The sequence below is a fragment of the Ambystoma mexicanum genome, chromosome 1q (assembly GCF_040938575.1).
Source record: "Ambystoma mexicanum isolate Mex_15411 chromosome 1q, UKY_AmexF1_1, whole genome shotgun sequence".
NCBI classification, from domain to species: Eukaryota; Metazoa; Chordata; class Amphibia; order Caudata; family Ambystomatidae; genus Ambystoma; species Ambystoma mexicanum.
This window is the reverse complement of record NC_090922.1, coordinates 1,175,243,694-1,175,263,668: the sequence shown is the minus strand read 5'-3', so window position 1 is coordinate 1,175,263,668 and position 19,975 is coordinate 1,175,243,694. Positions and strand designations below refer to the sequence as shown.

At 41.5% G+C, this 19,975-nt stretch overlaps 1 protein-coding gene across 1 annotated transcript in view; it reads right to left on the bottom strand.

Moving 5' to 3' along the window:
- The window catches only part of NEGR1 (neuronal growth regulator 1), a 2,727,005-nt gene that overhangs the window by 983,918 nt on the left and 1,723,112 nt on the right, over positions 1 to 19,975 (bottom strand). The window lies entirely within an intron of this gene.

Here is a 19,975-nt window from a genome sequence, read left to right as displayed (position 1 = left end):
TCAGAGGTAAATGGTTGGTCAGCACCTGCTTAAAGAACATGACAGTAGTACATTTGAACCATGGAACATACATGGTTCAACAGGTGAAATATAATGTTTTTTATTTACAGGTTCCAAAGGATACAATTGGAGGGTTAACATTGTTTCATGTAACAAACGATATTTGGGAAAGCCAAGTGGAAAATATCGATTTTTTCAAAGGACACTTTCCCAATAGATCCGGATGTGAAGTTTTTATTGAATCACAAAGAAAAACATGTTATAAAAATGAATCTGAGAAAAAAACAATATTACAGTTAGTAATCTGGGGATAATAGAAGTGGAAAGATTTAATTGGGGAACCTGGGGGGAACGCTCAATAGTGGGTGTGGCTGTCCTGGTGCTAATCATGGGTGGTTGGTTGATTGTGCTATCAGTAAAAATGAAAATGTTGCTGATTTTGGTAGCTACGTCAGGAAGAGAAAGATATCCCAATACACATGCATTTTAAAAGAAGGATGGGGGGCAAACTTGTTTTTTTAAAAATTGGCTTGGATCGTAGCCAAGTTCTAAAAAAAAAAGGAGGGTATGTAAGGTTATTTAGCGTGTTACAACACAGAGTACAGCACTACTGCACAGGATCAATGTGTAGCATGTTTTTTTTTTATTTTTTTTATGCAGTACCACTGCATGGGTTTGGTGTATTGCTATGATGCAATTGTTTCAAGCTATGTGTTGCCAGTGTAAGATGGACATATACGTGAGGGCAGGTTATTCAGTCAAAAACGATTTTTATATATAAAATGCAAATCATTTTTTTTCACAGTTAAAAGCACACATTTGTACATTCAAAATGCGCACTATTTTTCACCTGAAATGCCTATGTTGCAAGAGGCACATTTGAAAATTAATAAACTAACCTCATTAACAACTAACCTGATCATAACCCACTAATAATAATGTGTTCTTCAGTGCAACATTAATGGAAAATGACAGGCTCTGAAAGTCATTATTTAAATGCACATTCAGTTTTTTTTTTCTTTTTGCTCTGCTGTTCTGTCCACAGTAACTGCAGGAAGCAAAGACCTTGAATAAGCAGGAAATCAGTTTGATTACATTTGCAACTGTATAAGCCAAGCCATTGTGTGCAGAGGGTGGTTAGGGCATGATAGAATTTTATTGGTTAGGATCCTTTGGTAGGAGGTAACCAGAGTTTTCTTGTATAATCTCGAGGAAGAAGCTAGGGAGAGACATCTTGACACAGCTCGAAGAAGGACTGGGTTGATAGCTGGGGATGCCTGATTCCTAAAGCAGATTCAACTTGGTTGCAGAGACTGGGATTTCCAGTCAACAAGTCCCAGTTTGAGTGACAGCAGATGCTTGTCCTTGCTGGGTGAACCCCCCCAGAAGGCGACCAGCCAAAGAAGTTACATACTGAATAAGCCTGGTAATTATCTCGCTGAAGTGTGGGGGCTGAGTGTGCAGACATATTCAGTCAGTGTAGGAAAGGAGATTCCTGTGCTTTACCCACGTGTTTAATGTTGCAAATTGAATTCTTGTTCTCCACCACTCTCTTCTCAGTGTATCACAAATAAAGCTGTTACTGTGCTATTTCATTTATTTCTGTAAAGAGTGAGATCGTGTTTAAATGCAACTTTTATAATACACAAAAATATCTGAAAGCAGACGGGTGGTGTGTTTTATATTTACCAATACAGTGCTGATGATGTGGGGAGATGTTTAGACAGTGCAATTGTCATTTTTAAGGTAGCTAAAAATAAGATTTGGCTGCAGCTGTATGCACAATGTCATTCAGTATGAGCAATTATAACTAACTGTGTGTGTTATAGCCTTTTGCTGAAGGTACATGAGTCAGCAAAAATAGAGACTCGGGATATAGTTCACTACCGTATATAAGTTAGTGAAAAATACCACATGTTAGGTCCCTGCCGTAGATAAGACAGCGAGAAATTGCCAATGGTGGCACACTAAAAATGAAAATGTGGTGTTCCAAAAATGCAAGCCTGAGGTCTCTCTAGTGATTACACGAAAAAATCTAAACAAAAATAAGGGGTTCTGGATATTGGGGCCACAAATAAAACAAAGGAATTACGCTCACCAAAATACCACCAACAACGCATACCAACCACGCATACCAACCGCGCATACCATTTAAATAGGTCTGTGTGCTGAAATAATGCATATCCACTGTTATTGTTGTACATGGCCCAATCTGAATTTAGGGAGTGATCGTTACTAAATTATTATTTTTGGCGGTAAGAAAATACCGCCAGGCCCCAAATCTACACAAAATACCCAACATGTCCTATCTTCATTTTTTGCTTCGCACATTATAATATAACCTCCAAACAATGTCCAGGAGGCCTACGCTTGATTTGCAGCAGCCACAAACTTCATGAGCAGCTGAATCTTAATTCTCAACACAGGAGAAAGGTAGCAAACAGTGGGGGAAATGCATAGTTTAAGTGAATATGTAAAATATATATATATATATGTATTTGTTCCTACTGATTTCGCTGGGCCCAAATCAGACTGGTGGCCACTGAGAACAGGAGCAAATTGCAAACAGGGTAACACGAGCAAGACACTTGCTTCTTTTTGAGCAATTCAACATGTTGTACCAGCTTTTTTAGCGTTGTTTTTCATTTTAATTTCCTGATTATTGTTACTCATCCAGCTGCACCTATTTCGCATAGGCAAATTAGGTGTTAATTGAGGTCCACCCCTCACAGAGCCCTTCAGGTGCAGATAGGCAAGTGACCAGAATAAGCAAATCAGGTGCAATATTTGCACATCATATTCTGCCATCTGTACATGCGCATTCCATGTGTGAATCGCTCACAGTTTGCTCACATGTGAGTCACATGCACGCTGTCTATGCAGTCAGAAAACAGCTGTGTATCAAGCAGTATACCTACTCGTTCAATCACTAGTAAGCAGATGTCTGCATGCACAGAGCGATGCTCAAATTGAGTCTAGGGCACATAGAAAGAGGTGGGGAAGTGCTGGAAGCGTCACTGTCAATATCCTTTCATCATTAGTCTGTGTAGTGTTCCTTGACGCTATATATGCATGTAGGTGAGGGAAAGATAACCATTGCATAAGCCTATTAAAAAATCTCATATTCTATGTGAGTTTACCTGCCAGATTCCTTTGAAACAATGTCTTGTGGGAAATTAAGAGTTTGAATTTTTAAGCGCGATATTGGTGAGCGCAAGCTTTCTGTTTATGCTTTTCTTTTAGGAATTTGAATACACTGCATGCTGACTTTCAGAACCCATCAATCGAAGACGGGGGAAAGTTAATCAGACGGCGACCAGGAACAAAACAAGGCAATTATAAAGTGACACTTCAAGCTACCGAAGCTGAAATGTAGACCAAGGTATTTTTAAGCGTTAGGAAATCCACAAGTTATGCTACAGAGTGCTGGTGAAGTTTTGTACTTGGCAAGCACATGGTGGCCAGCACATGTCCAGATCAATGTCACTGGGTTAAATTGTAAGCGCCCAATAACCTGAAAGTAGTTCTGATGCTGAGGAGAAAGCAATGGGGATTTGGGGCAGTTAAGGTTTGAAGGTGGGGGTGGGGAAGTTGGCCTATAGTTAGAAAGGGTAGACATTCATCTTCAGGCCTTTCTGGAATTGCATTAATTCAACCCTGGATCAGAGCATTACCCATAGGGAGGGAATTCTAGAGGCTGGATCTGAGGATATGAAGAATCATTGCTACGTGCCTTGGATCTTGCAGGCTTTGGGCAGGCTCCTAGAGTTGCAAGATCCTTAAGGGGTGGGCTGGAGTTCAGGCATGTTGGGTTTTGTATGCCCAGTGTAAGTGATTTCAATCCGGCACAAACCCAAGTCACGCCCAGCGTGTAGTGCGCAATTGAAACCCTTATTTATTCTATCTATAAGTTCAATATTCTGAACGATATATCACTTGTATCACACCCTTCTCCTGGAACCCCCTCACCCCCAGTCACGCTGAACCAGGAATCAGGCTAGTTTGCAGAGGTAAATATTTATTTATGTAGTTAGAATTTAATCACAATATATTTTAATAGGTAACAACAATCACCAATCGGGTGACAGAACACTGAATAATATCTTTAATGCATTAAGAATCAAGTAATGAGCACAAAAAACAAATGCAGCACAGAAAATAATACTTTGATGTGGTTTGGTATAGATGGCACTATGGTTAGGGGTTCCCCCTGCAACACCTCTCAACCCCCCAATAGACAACGTAAAGAGATGGGAGGAGAGAGCAGGTATTCAGGAATAGCACAAATCAAACAGAATATCAGTCCCACCTTCCCCCATCAAACACAAGAGAAAAACGGAATTGACTTTTCAGCTGTCAGATGGCTTTGAAATTGTCTTTGGAATTGACTGAGCAAAAACACCAAGGGCCTCATCATAACCTTTGCGGAATGGGTTAATGGGTGCCGCTAATGGTGGCGGGCCCGTTAAACCCATTCTGCAAGATTACGAGTGACCGTTTTTTTTATTTTTTATTATGCCATATGACAAAATTATCTACCTATACCTTTTGTTTGCCTCTGTGTTTTATGCCTCTTGCCTTGTTTTTGAATGTACACAATGCATGGTTTTTATACCAACATTATTTGTTTATTGGTGCATAATTGTCTATGATTTTGTTGTGTATTATGTTTAGCCTCGGATGAAGAGTCGATTTAGACTCGAAACACGTGTCAGGCTACTTTGCAAATAAATCCATCGGAAATATAATCACATCTCTCTTCAATTACTTGCAACACATGCCTATATTGCACTCTTGGGCGCAGTGGGACTGAGAATTGCCCGTGCTCTTTTGTTTGTAGAAGTAAATCATAGCCGCAGGCATTCTTCGATGTCTACCTTGTGTCTCCTCTGCAGAGTCGGACTGGGGCATAACATTGTCCCGGGCACCAATGAAAAAGTGGCCCACTGTTGCAAATGTGAATTTATTCCTTTTGTGACAGTGTTTGAATAGTACCCAAGTGGGAGGTTTTTGATAAAATGTGATGCAAATTGTACATTTTAAAGAATATTCAGCAACACTGGTCAGAACTATTAGTCGCATAGTGAAGTAACTCATCAAACTGGGCCACATTGGCCAAAAAAGTGCCCCACTTTGACCCAAAAAACTGGCCCATACAAGCATTTTGCGTTTTTGGTTCGGCCATGGGTCTATTGCCATATAGCCCAGTCTGAGCCTGCTCCTCTGTGTCTCTCAAAAAGTTTGCTTCCGTGCAGGACACCCCTACAAGCACAGCATCAATGTCTCCAGCTGAGTGTATGCAAAACGATCAAGCTCCTGGGAGAAGGCTTGATTTCTTTCAGGCAAGGCCTGGTTAATCACTTCAATTGGCAATTACTCTCCATTCAGACTTTTCCATTTTAATTTTATGTACGAAATGTAATTCCCTTTTGAAAGGATGAACAGGCTTATAGATGGAAATACAATGCACGTGTCGCATAACATGTTACTGTATACATCAATGATGTCTGTGCAGAACTAGTTGTAAAACAAAACAAAACACACACACGCCCACACACGTACAGGTTGGGCATGAACAATGACTTCTAAAAAGGAACGGTGTCTACGAAAAGGTAAAACAAAATGCACTAAGTGCAGGCCAGTGACAATCGTATACAGCTTCCATTTGTTAGGCAATGCATTTTGTTAATTTTAAATGGAATTGTGTGTCCGGACGCATGACAGAAGGATAACGCATTTGCCTTAGATATGCTGGCCAGCCTGAACTTAGTCCCATCCTTCAATCTTTCCCAGGTCGATAACATAAGTACCCTTAAATTAGGTAACATAACATTGGTTTTTACAGTGCTTAGACACTGACGAAATCTGGAATTAACCGCTGTATAATTACAGCAGTTATTATCAGGCATACATGTCCTACAGAGATGATAGCATCCTGAGGAATACGGATTTAGAAAGCTACAAAAAAAACATGAATATAAAAAAAAAAAAAGTATGAGATACATTCTCTATTATTCATTACTCCTTCGACTGCCCTTAGGAAATACATTTGTGTCTTTCTGGAGGGGACCTTATTTTGGTTTCAGACCTATGCCTACTTAATTGAAAGGTATGTGGATAATGGTGTGCCCCACCCAGTGCCAGGGATGCAACAGCGGAAAGGGGGACACTAATGTCGTTTTCTCATCACAACCTAGAACTGCACGAATGTCTGCAGATTCGGTCACATAGAACTTTCAGGAACGCCCTTCATGGTTTTTGGGAGGGACGTTATACAAAATGTACCCTTTCAGATTTTCATATGGATAGAGTTTGTGATCACTCTTGCAAAGTCAAAAAATGTCAAGAGATTGCTGGCGGTTTGGTGAGTGTAGGTACGTAGCAAGCAACACATTTCCGTTTGTGTTACATATGTGTAGTCAAGAGAGAAGTAAAACATTCAAATCAGCTCTGTTAAGTAAGATCAGGAAATTGACATTAATAATAATAATGTAGCATTTATATAGCGCTACAAACGCTCAGCCTCAGAGCACTGCTTATTATTACCCACAGTGTGTGGTGCTCATTTATCGACCTCGGAAGGATGAAAGGCTGCGTTTGGCTCTGCCGGGATTTGAACCTGCATCCGCAAGCTCTGCACAGATGTCATAGCGAGCGCTCTACTCGCTCAGACATGAGGTAAGTCCTTTAATATGAATATCCCAGAGATAGTTGTATGGAAGCACTCAGTTACCATTCAGTGACTGCAAATGAGTGTGCCATCATGTTGGGATGACAGTACTAGGAAGGATAGAAATCCAGAGACCAACTTTCATGACATACAGCCACATTCCTTTAGTCATCAGAGACCCCTAGGAAGAAGAAAACCCCATGGTTGAGTGGTGGAGGTGAGAATTTGTATGGAGTGCATCCGACTGAGTGTGTTTTTTTTTCAGGACAACTATGGAGGACAGAAGAGTGAGGATGGGAAGATCTGAGCGTTGTTTGGAAGCAGTCAGTTACATATACAGTGGCTGCAACTGCGGGTGCAATACACAAGGCAACTTGAAGCAAGAGTACAAAAAAGTAATGTGTTGTTTCTCAATTTTAAAAATAATAAATTTAGTAATAGATTCTGGTAAAGGGTGACGTCAGCCCTGCAGCTCCTTAAAGACAAGAGTCTAAACTCCAACATGAGGATTTGTGAAGGCAGACACATTGTGTTTCCCTGAATTACAAATACAATACCCACTTCCCATAAAGTGACAGCAGCCTGTTGAAATCTTACTTTACATCCTTTATAACGCTGTAATTTCATAATCGCTCACACAAAAAGTAAATCACTCAGTAATGCTTTATTCATAGGAACAGCACAATGTCCTAATTTTTTTCTTATGAATACAAATAAATTAAAACCTGCACCATATAAGGAGGCACATTTACCTAAACTCTTAACGTTATAATAATGGCTGCTTGGTTGAAACAAAATCCATTCCTGACCATCCTAATATAGACACTTCCACCTTGTGTTGAAACTACAGTCTTAACACATTCATGAAACACCAATTATGATTAATTTCATAAGACCTAACTGATGTCCTTCCGCAATATTGTGGCCTCCAGGATATATCTTATTCAATTTCCAGTATCTCGTATTGCGCCAAAATGATCATATGATCGCTCATATAATTTGCTCGAAAATGCTTTGCTTCTGGGGATGGTGTCTCAAAGTTCTTAATTAAAAGTATTCATGCCACCTAATTTGCAGTTTCACTTTCCTGTTGGTGCTATACGCAGACTGCTCCCCGCCTGGGCATATCAAGGTCTATAGACAGTAGTTACTTTTGCAATTTAGGAAATATTTAACAGTCACTTTACACTCCTCCATCTCTTTCTTTGCTGGCAATTCATGAGGTCAGACAGAACTGTTACTACATCAAAAGAAGCATTTGCTCTCCCTATCCCTATCCAACATTCAGATGTTGTCTTCAGAGTAGCTGTTTACCTATGGAACTTTCAGTTTCTGGGATTTCCAATATGCAAGTGTACGGTGGTTATCAATTAAAGACTGAAAGCGTATCTAATTGTAACGGAGTGCTTTACCAATATTTAGCTAAACTGATTGGGTTTGTCTGTGAATGTATTAAAAAGCATCTGAACATGTATCTTTATTAATCACCAATCGGTCATGTTGCCCCACCTTACCTTATTTCGATGAGATCTTATGCAATAACCATTGCAAATAACATCTCACATAGAATCTATGAAGCACACCTGTAGAGTCAAGTTCAAAGTTATGGCCAGACTGCAAATCCTTCCTCATAGAGATGCATCATTTTAAAAGCAGGATTGTATAAACTATACTGACCAGGATGATAGCTAAGGGGCAACTCGCTCATCCGCCCTTAGATTCCTCTGTGTATTATGCGCATTAGAAATAACCAATTACAATGTGTATGGGGGATCAAAGTGGATGAAGTGAACTCTCTAAAAATGCACATTTCAATTTGGTGGTCAAAGATTGTCACCTAAATCCAATTAGCCTTTCTATCTTTTCTAAAGCCCAAATTCATGGCGTTAGTATGTAACATAATATACATATGTATTGAGATAAGTGACATCTCTGAGGCATCTTGTTGTGGCTAGGGAAGACAGTTTGGGAAAAGCTAATCAAGTTTGGGTGTGATTCAGCAGCACTTTCCAGGAGCTTGGGAGTTCCTGTACCCTGGTACGAATTGGTAGACTGTGGGGTTTGGCATGGCCGATGTTCACCCAGGTTTACTTGTCGCAATAGGGCGGCAACCTGTGTCAATCGTATGATTCAGCTGACATGGACTCCATGCAACATTAAAAAAAGAGAATGGACCTGCTTTACAATACTGTTTTTTAATGGGAAAATCCCATCGAAAAACGTATTGTTATTGAGAGCCAATATATTATTTGCGTCAACTATGTTTTGTACAAACTATATACACTGTGTTTACAGAGAAGCACCGATGTGCTGCTCACCCGACATTCACACCCTGCATGCTGCTTGCTAGTGGCCATCGTAGGTTGATGCCAAATTCGTTTTTTATGTACATTTCTGGAAAAAGGTGGCAGTTGCTCCCCTTTTCTCAGTGGCATTGATCAACAAATTTCCTTTGGATGCAGGGACATATTCTGAGAGAAAAACAGAAGTACAAAGTTCAAAAAAAACAAAATAAAAAGCTTTTCAAGGTATGATGCATAACACGAAAAAACCGAATTTCATCATATGCAATGGTTTTCAATGCGTAAATATTTTTCCATAGCTTTCTAATTCAGTTTTGGGATTTACGCAATCTACCGACTTTCACATAAATCGCCCTCACTAAAAGCCTGAGAGAAACAGTGATGTCGTTCTGTGAGGGCTTCAGCTATGTACTGCGTTTAACTAGTTCAATGTGCAGGACATGGCAATCCATGTCCCGGGCTAGTCTATTCTGCCAAGGATGAGGACTTTCATGAGCTGGCAGGACTGATTTTAAAAGCTTTTGCTGCATTAAACCAATGTTTGGCCATGGCACAAATGTGATAAATGAGAGCTTGCATTCTTCTTATCTCTCAAACAGGCACATATCCTGTAGCAACTGCACTGTTTTCCAAGAGTTATAATTCTTCAGAAATAATGTCAGTTGGTGTAATCAGTGACACTTTCGATAACCCATGTATTCCCATTCCCTGACCTCCCTTACCTCTGTAGCTGTCGACCTCTTTTGCATCCCTCCACCGTACCACCTCATTCAGCTCCGCCTTCAATATCTCACCTCCTCTCGTATCCACTGCACCCCCTTCTCTCAACTCCCTCATGCATTCCATCTCTTTCCTCTTCCATGCCACTCACCTTTCCAATGTCTCATACAATATCTCCCTCCTTTCACCCATCCAACTCTCCTATTACATCTGCACCTCCTGCTCCATCCTTCTTCTGTCTCCTGCTCTCCCCGTCCCGACTCCCTAATATTGCATTTACAACTCTCTAATTTCTCATCTATTCTTGCTCTCTTATATCTTACTCACTCCATGTCTCTTCTTTCTCCAACCTTCTCCAGCTGTCATTCCCGCCATCATCTTCAGTTTTCACTTCTCACAACTTCACCAGCTCCCACGTGCCGTCCACTATCCCATCTATTCTTTTCACCCACTTACTCCCTTAGACTCTGCATTCTCCTATCTCTTCCAAACTCTCACCCGATTTCTTTCCTCCCTGTACCTCTCTCTTAACCTGAAAAACGAATCTTTCTCATTTGGCTTGTATTCTACTATCCCATGCAATTTCCATTTATTGCCCATGGCTGTGTGCACCTAAGTTCCACTTGTATTCAGGGAGCCCTGCTTCAGCCTAGTATCGCAGCCGAAGAGCAAGCTGAACTCAAGGGAAGCAGTGCAAGGTCATTTCAGTGGCACAGGCTCTTGTCTTCTCAACTACAACATAACAATCCTACATAGTCATATTCCTTAAAAACAAAAAAAAATTGTTATTGTGATTTGTTGAGTGTATGAAATACAAGAAAGCTTCTCAGCATTTAAAACAATACAAGTTTAGCACTGAGTCCATAGAAGCAGCTTCAAAAAGTGTGATTGAAATGGAGCCACACTTTGGACAGACGCCTACAGAGAAGCAACCTGTAACAGAAAAAAATAAATCGACTAGTGTTGTGATGAATTGCCATTACTGAATAATAAAATTATGCAGGTAATTCCATCTCTGAAAGGGTAAGCTGCTGATCGTATTTCTCTTTTTTTTCGGTTAAAAAAATTCAACCTTAACAAACCAAGTCTTTTAAAAAAAATTAAAGAATGAAATCAATTAAAAGATTAAAAATAGCACATCCACCAAGAAGAAACAAAGGTCCAATAAGTACATTTCAGGATCTAATAGTCTCTTAGTCGAGTGTGCAACAAAGCAAAAAACAATGTATCAATCCTTAAAAAACAATACTTTAGTGAATGAAAATGCAACTCATCGAATGAATAGTATAACAAGTTATGTGGCCTAGTCATGTTAAACAAATTACATCAGCTCATTTAGTCTCAAACTGTTAAAGAATGCGACCACTGAAACCAGCATAGATACCTGTGTACCCTCTAAACATTTTCCCGAAAATGATTCCTGGTCTACAAATACAACTGAATCAAAATATTTTTGGAAAATATCAATGCATCCTCGTTCTTAGTGTAGAACATTATGTTAGTAGATGCTTAAGAATTTTGATTTTGCACTTGGCTTTGCAGAATCTACATTCAGCCTCTAGCCCTTACAACCTCTTCTGTTTAGTCACAACCTCCTTGGAAGGAAGGAAGTTGCAACAAAACTGCAAATAGTCATCCCAAATCTTAGTACCAGGAAATGTCACCAAGTAAGGAGCCAAAGTCCCCTTTCTTCTGTGTTCATGTTGCAGGTGAGATAGGCTGATGTATTCATGCAAGCTTTCTGGGTTTGCACACCAGTCTTGTTTAACCGTTTCTTTATTGCCTATCAAGGCATCCTTATCCTATTCCAGTTTGTGCAGTATGATTTCACAGTGACCAGTGAATTCCACCAACGTAGATACCTGGCCAGAATTCATACCTCAGCAAGAATTTGACACAGTGGCCCTCATTACGACCCTGGCGGAGTGGGTTTACGCCAGCGTTATTCGCGGCGGACCCGTCCGCCCTACTACGAGTTCCCGTAGCGCCATGGAACGTTTTCCGCCTGGTTTTTCCGGGCGGAGAAATCCATGGCGCTACGGGACCTTGATGTTAATTACGCCACCGTATTTTGCGGTGGCGCAATTAACGCCTTCCCCACTCCCATTATACCCTATGGGGCAAAAATGGGAATGGGGAAGGGTAAAATGGGGAATGGGGATTTACCGCCCCGCCAAGGTCGGCATGGGGCGGAAAATCCGCCAACCTCCATGGCGCTATTGGCAGCTTTCCGCCGTGCTCCGCGGTGCATTTAGCACCGCGATTTCCGCCAGGGTCGTAATGAGGGCCAGTGTGTTATTATGGGGCTGGAGAAATGTGGAATACAATGACAAAAGGCACCAGCGGCCTTTTGCTTTCAAGGAGGTGAGTCCATGTCTAATGCCACTGACCGGCACAGAATTAGAAACCCCCAAGACTTTGTGCCAGAAAAGACCCTCAATCCGAGCAATAAAATCCAAAGCCCAGTCTTCCAGCAACTAAATTCCATATAGCAACTTTGGAGTTGTAATTAGAATGTAATTAGAGGGATAATTGAGAATTTGCAATAGTGGAACGTAATTCTTTTCAATTGTGGAATATAGTGTTCCGCTTTTGTACACAGATGTTTCTTAAGGAATTCTCTATCTGGAGAGCTTGTAATTGAAAAGCCAGATAGATTGTTGTCTTGACCCTTTCTAGAATGATCCCATTCACGGAACAATTTAGTTTGGTTTTTCGTGCTCTCTTTACAAGTGCCATTACTTGTGTTTTGTTAGAGTTCATATTGAGGTTATTTTCCCTCGCAAAGCATTCAAAAGCTGCAAAAAGGCGACGTAGCCCTGTTTGTGTGCAATCAAACAACACAAAGTCATCCACATAGGCAACCAACTTATAGGAATGTTTCCAATTTTTGGAGAGGCAAAATAAGCTCTCTCCAACAAGGGGCCCACATTTGCGACATACAGGTTAAAGAGACAGGAGGGAAGGATGCACCCCTGTCTCAAACCATCAGTTGTTGGAATTTTCTCAGAAAGAATACCCTCCATGTTTAATCTTACTTGGACATTAGTATCCTCATGCAGTTTAATGACCAGTTTTAGCAAACCTTCAGGAATACCCCATTTTCTTAATGTTGCCCAAAGCTAACAAGTGCTGACATCTGTATGGTAGAGCGTCAGCGTCGTTTTGCGTGTATGCTGGCATACAGATTGGACTAAATGTACCCATGGACAGATACAGAATTAAAACGCCCTGAAGATTATGGCTTTTCTTCTACAAGAACACGATTAAACGTGGATTACACAATAATTTAATGCCAACCAAGAGATCAACCAATGCAATGGGAATGACTTGCATTTAAAGTATTATAGAAGATTCTAAACAACTCTAAGCAGCACAATTGTTTATGTGGGTGCATTTAGTGCTCTGGCACAGAATTTTGAGGAGCTGAAGAGTATAAGTGTATCAGCTAGTGGCCCCATATCAAATATTTGCTGGAGCCCTGAAGAAGACCTGAGGTTTACGGGTCAAAAACACTTGTTGGCTACATACTAAATACAATAATTGTATTGCAATGTGTTGAGTCATTGTTATTAGTGACGGTTACAATTTGCATTATGCAGGGTGTAGCACTCTGGAATAATAGTGCAACATACTATTATTGATTGATATCTGCCCCATTGGTCCATCGTTGGGCCCTATAGACTGCAGAGGTCATGGTGTCCCTTTTGCAAGCTCTAGACATATTGATTTGAACATTGTGGTCTTTAAGTGCCTTTTCCCCCCTATACCATTACCCAGCATCTATTTTATCCTTGCATATTCTGAAGTCCTTCTATAAGGGTGGGTTTGTACAGTGTTTTCTAGTTTCCTAGTTAGTTAGTATTGTACATGGGGTGTTTGATTACATTATATATTTGTATAGAACCTTGATTGGACATTCCTTTATTTTGAACATATATACTTTGCTGTTTGGGTTTCTACTGAACCACATTCACACCCCTCTTGTGAGTATACCCTTCCCTCGGCCCACGCTACCAAAAAAAGGAGAAAGAGGTGTATCACTTATGGGGTTTCTCCCCGTGTCTTATTACCCGAGTGCTACAGCTTGATATATTGCATATTCTCTCTTCTTTCTACAGGGGTGTGCTTTTGCATTGTGGTCTATTTAGTTGGTATTGCACATGGTCTGTTCAATTTTACTAAAATATAGTGTCTCCAATGTCAATATCGTGGATGCACCAATCAATTGTAACTGTCATCAGTGAGAACAGACTTGCATACTGGCCCAGCAGCTACTGGCAGTCTCACATTTACAGTTCATTTGGCTATGGGGAGATCTGGACTTACTCCCAGTGGAATGATGTTGCAGAAAATGTTGGGGGAACACGACATCTAAATGAAAGTGGCACCGTCCAAATGAGTGGGACAAAAAGGTGTGCCACAAAAGTTGGGGGTGGGCAAACATCTTTGCCCCCCACCTGAAATTACACTGATGCTCCCTCCCTTGGTAACCCATCAGTCGACTCTATTTGCAGTAATTATGGCAGGGGATCTTAGTCTCATCATCACTCATGAGTGCCATCACTAAGTCATCAAGTCATCCCAGATGTAGTGAGGCTTCAGCCACTTGACATGAACAACCCTCTCTGTCTGCCTTGGGGTATCTTTGTCAATGAGGTAGTTATGCTCACTCATATTTTCAAGCCCCATATGGGGCCAAGACCATTTATCATGAAGGGTTCTGGGTTTGACCCACTCCTTAATCCAGTGCTTCATGAGTTGCTGGCTTGCCTTCAGATTTAATGTGCTCTATTCTCAGTACTTGGCCATTTTGAATTTGAGCTAAGTGCATAATCCATAATGTCGTGGGAAGGAGTTTGGGCATTGCCCTCCCATCTTTCCTGCAATGGACTTAGGGGACCAGTAACCGCAAGAGCAAGCGGAACCTCAAACAGACTGACCACACACCACTCTGAGTCACCTCCTGGTAGCCAAACAAAAGTCACAGCAGGAGACTATCCTGTTTTTTATCTGGTGCTCTTCCAAGCCACCTATCATGCCTTGCAGGGTCTTTTCAAACCTCTCAAAAAGCCCATTGGTTTGTGGATGAAAGTCTGTGGACAATTGCGTACAATTTGTAAATAAGCCCACAGTTATTCCACATATAGAGGGATATGAAGTTGGACTTCTGAATTATTTCTTTGGGGAAATCCTACAAAAGAGAATATCCGTAGCAAAGCTTTCACCACTACTGGGACATTGATGCTTTTCAAGGGTACAGCTTCTGGGTACCGGGTGGCATGGTCTACCACAACCAACATGTACTGGTTTCTTTTTTGGATGTCTGAAGGTCAAAAGGACCCAAAATATCCAAGTCAATTCTTTGAAAAGGCTGGTCAGCCACTTGTAGTGGAATAAAGGGTGCCTTTGTTGCCCAGACTTACTGGATGCTTGGCAAGTCTTAAAGGACCATACAAATCCCTAGATTTTTACACCTATCTGGGGTCAGTATAAATGGGCAGACAACCAGTCAGCTGTCTTGGCCACTCATAAGTGACCTGCCAAAGGAATGTCACGAGCCAATTCCAGTAGGATCCTATGACATTGGCACACAGCAACCTCTAGTTAGCCCAGGCGACAGGACACTTAAGCTCAGAGTAAAATATATCATTCTCCCAGTACACCTTGAACACCCCAAGGGCTTCCCCATGAGCCAATTTCTCTGCCTGTTCATGCCGATCTTCCATAGTTAGACAGTCGCGTAGTCACAGGCTTCCCTAGGACCACGACTGGAGGTGCTCTCTTCTCCACAGGAAGTCCTCAGAGCTGCCTTTTGACCTTAATTCTCCATTATGTGCACGAGTACAAAGTCACATAGCGTCTGCTCCTCTAGAGCAAAAGCAGCCCGCCAGCCCTCCAGTGAATCTAATATTAAATGCACACACTTAATTTAGCTGACTAAACTGTAGGCACAGTCTGTTCCTAATCCCAGCCACTGCCCACCAGTGTCACAAATGGAGTACACGGTTAAGTAGAGGCAAAAGCACCTACTCAGCCCTCGCACTTCTGCAAACCATGTGCCAACACAATCATAAAGGTAAAACCACCACATTTAAGAGATACACCTACTATCTTCTTTTGTGGAAACTTGGCCTGACAGAAGGCTGTACTCTCAAGAGTTGGTAGAATGTGGTTCAGTAGAAACCCATACAGCAAAGTATAATGGTAAAAAAAAGGAATATCCAATGAAGGTTCTGTAAAATATATATATTTTAATTAAATAGACCACGTACAATAATAGCTAAACAGAAAACTACTAAGAACCCACCTAGAAACAGCTCTATGGGTATTGAGACAGGGGAGAAAAGACATCGGAAACCACTATGTTCTAAAAAAAGGAAATGTTTTGGTGTTGCAAACGCATGATGTATGTGCATAGGAGAGGTTATAGGACAATGGCTTCTCCCTGTTGTTCAGTGGTTCGCAAGGCAGCAATCACAGTTGTCCAGTGGCAAGCAGATGTTGAAGTAGGGTCAAACCGAAGAGGGTTGTGCTTCAAAACGTTATTCAAGACATCTGTATCGTGGTGGTCATCAGGTTCGTCTTGGCAGTCAAAGTTCATCTCAGACGGCTGATGAAAGGATGCTCAGGTGAGTCGGTTCGATGCAGGGTCTCTAAGAATGCAATTCCTGAAGAACACCAGGGTCAGTTTGATCAGCAGCTCGCTCAGCGATGAAGAACCTGGACGTTTGAACAGGGGTTTGAACAGTGCAGATTCAATGGTACTTCTTTGTCCGAGCCAAGGCAATGACGTGCCCACCGGGTTCAAACGTGGATGACACTGGTTCAAAGATCAGCGAGTGCTAAAGGCAGCTCTGGGTGGTCCTGGTGGTTCGAACTGATTCAAATATACTTAAATCATGGCTTCCAGTGTTTTGATGGTGAAGTGGCAGGAATTCGGGATGCCTTGGCTCTCAGGACTTGTGAGTCACCAAAACAGAGAGGAGGTTTCCAAAGACCTCAGGGGTCCTGAAGCACAGTGGCGTCCTGGGCAGCATAGTGGCTGGCAGAGATGCAAGTCTTCTTCCAGAGGCTGTTCACCCCCAATGTTCCCTGGGAATGGTTAGGGGACAGAGCTTTACTTTACCTTGGAACACCTGGATTCACCTCACAACTTGAGGACTTTTGAAAAGGCTCCTCTCTCAACAGGTTCTAACAAAACCTTCTTGAAGGTTTGAAGTCCAGAGATGATTCAAAGTAGTGGTGGCAGACTTTGTGATTGGAATAAAGGTAGCGTGTCCTGGAACAAGTGGACTTCCTTTGTTTTCGATTGTTTATACTTCACTGTTTGGGTTGCTACTGAATCACATTCACACCTCTCTTGAGAGTATAGCCTACCCTCGACCATATTACCAAAAAGGCGAAGGAGGTATATATCTTAATTGTTCATGTTTTATCTTTATGATTGTTTTGGCTCTTGGTTTGTAAAATTGTGAGGGCCGAGCAGGCACTTTACTCTCTACTCATCCCTGTACTCCTGCAGGGAAGAAGTCAATTTGTCAAAACAAAAGTGAAGAGTGAGGTACAGGTAAGGTCATGGTGTGCAGTGAAATTCCTACAAGGTAAGTCTGAAAAGTTCACTCTTAGTGGATACAAGAGCCCATACACGTTGGCCTATATATACTTAATCATACACCTGAAAAGCTGATAGTAAAACATATAATAAACTCCTAGTTCAGTGTGTATTACAACATAGCTACCTTTGCTAGAATGTAACCATACTACATAGGACTAGCTGTTTTAAAACTCCATTCACTTTATGCGTGTTTCTTTGTTATTACATTGGGGAATTTTGGAAAAGGATTGTTTCCTGTATTTTAAGCGTGTCCTGTGAATGAGGGGCACCTTGCATTCGTTCTGAATCCATTGATAAATGAAGCACAGGAGCATAGCTCGGGGCTAAAAGATGTACGCAGCGTATTGGGAGGAAAGGCGTGAATGCCAATAGACAGCTGTATCTGATTTACATCAGAACAACATGCAAATCTTATGTTAAACGAAAGTCTAGACTGATTTTCAGTTCAAACATTGCCAATATCTGAGAAGCTGTTGTCTTCTATCGTTCTTTAAGTGCTGTGTTCTTCCATGTAAGTTTAGCTTATGCAAATTATACAGCGTTGAACTCAATCGTGAAAAAAGTTGCCAGATGTACATGGAAGAGGTGAGACAAGGCTGCATTTGAAAAAGGCTGGATCGGGGGAAAAAAGACCAATGTCAATTATGTTCAATTTTTACAGGTTATGGAACAAGTATGTGAAGACAGATGTTCTTGGATGGTGTTCTACTAATACAACTGTTGTAATACAATGTTTGTGATGTTGTATGGCCCAAAGTGAACCATATTTTAAATTTCCAATGGGTAAAGATTTTGCTAGAATACAGATATCCAAGCAGGCAAAATGGTCTGTTGTTTTTTAGATTAAGTAACGCAGTTCAATTGGAATGCTTTCAAGCTACAACCTTCCCAGAGTTCCACATTTTGCGTTGCATAAATGCATTTATTTATTTATTTATTCACATTTGTTAAGTGCACAACAGCCCGGAGGCATTGTGGCGCTGGTTACAGACAGTTTACTTAGTTACAGAAATGGTGAACAGTTGCATTCATATATACAGGCAAGAGGATACAACAGAACCTACAGAGGGTCAGATGAAGAGGTGGGTTTTGAGTTTTTTGCGGAAGGTAAGAAGAGATTTTTCAGTTCTGATGTCAGTGGGTAGGCATTCCATAGCTTGGCGGCTATGTTCGGGAAGCCTTACCTGGATGCTTTTGACCTGTTAGTGTACGGGGTGTGTAGTTGGTTAGTGTAGTGTGTCCTTATGGGTCTGGTGTGAATAGGTTTGGTTATAGGCTGTGTAAGATATGAGGGCGCTGTGGTGATAAGGCATTTGTGGGTGAGGATGAGGATTTTCAAAGTGATGCATTCTTTAACTGGGAGCCAGTGAGCTGCCTGTCTGGCATTGTAAATGTGTTCCCTTTTGGGAAGGCTTAATGCTGCTCTGATTGTATTATTTTGTGTGCTTTGGAGTCTGTTTAGATTTAAAAACAAAGTATCGGCTAAGAGGGCATTTCAATAGTCCAATTTGGCACCAATAGTTGCTCTAGCTATTGTTAGACAGTTGGACTTGGATAGGTAAGGTTTTACTGCATTTATGAGTTTGGTGGTATGTGCTGAGGTGGAGGTGATGGCGCTTACCTGCCTGGACATGGATAATGTGGAGTCTGTGTACACGCCAAGGGTTTTTACCAATGTGGAAACGGGGATGATGGTGTTGTCACTGGTGAAGTTGGAGTACAATTTGTCTAGTTTGGCTAATGTTTTAGTCCTAATATGATGATTTCGGTCTTCTCCCCATTGAGGCAGAGGACATTGGCTGCCATCCAGGCCTGGATGGTGGAGTATATTGTATGGACTGCTTCGGCGTCTTTGGTGTAGGAGCTGGTGAGTGGTAGGAGTACCTGAGTATCGTCAGCGTAGTTGGTATACTCGATACCTAGGGTGTCAAGCTTGTCATAGAGAAGCTTTGTGAACAAGTTGTATAGAGTTGTATAGAGTGGGTGCAGTGCAGGAGCCCTCTGGGACTCCACAGTCGATGGTGGTGGGGGCAGCATTGGCTATGTCTGAGAACACCTTCATTGCTCTGTCCTGTAAGGAGGTGGTGACCCAAAGCACAGCTTCTTTGGAGAGTGGGTAAGGTGTGAGGTGAGTGTCTTGTGATCTACCAGATGCATCTTTTTAACCTGTTAAGAATGTGGGCTTCTCTTGTACACAGTGCTCTGCTCATGTTCGGTCTTAACTGTACTTATACCTTCCTGCAATATTTGGAGTGAAATGTTAATAGTACATGCTTACGACACTGTACAATTTGGGTGTGAATCGCATTTGGCTGTGGAATGCTGACATAATTTTCTAGAATGCAAGTTTTAAAGTGCAATTAGTGTAGTTCGGCTGCAATGTTCACTGACTGAAAAGAGAACGCACCCAGAGTTGCACTCTAGGTATTGCTTGTTCATCATTCTAAGCTTCCAAACGTGTGGTGGTAACTTGTACTGGGTGCCCTGCTCATGACAGAATCCCTCTACACTCCTCGGATGAGCACCTGTGACGGGAGAATTGGACGCCAGCAGTCAATCCTTTTCTAGTTGTGCTTGTAAAGTATGTTTCTATGTCACATGCTTTTCCTGGGACGGTTATCATTTTCAGGTTTGTCCAGGTGGGATCTTGTCTAATATGATTAC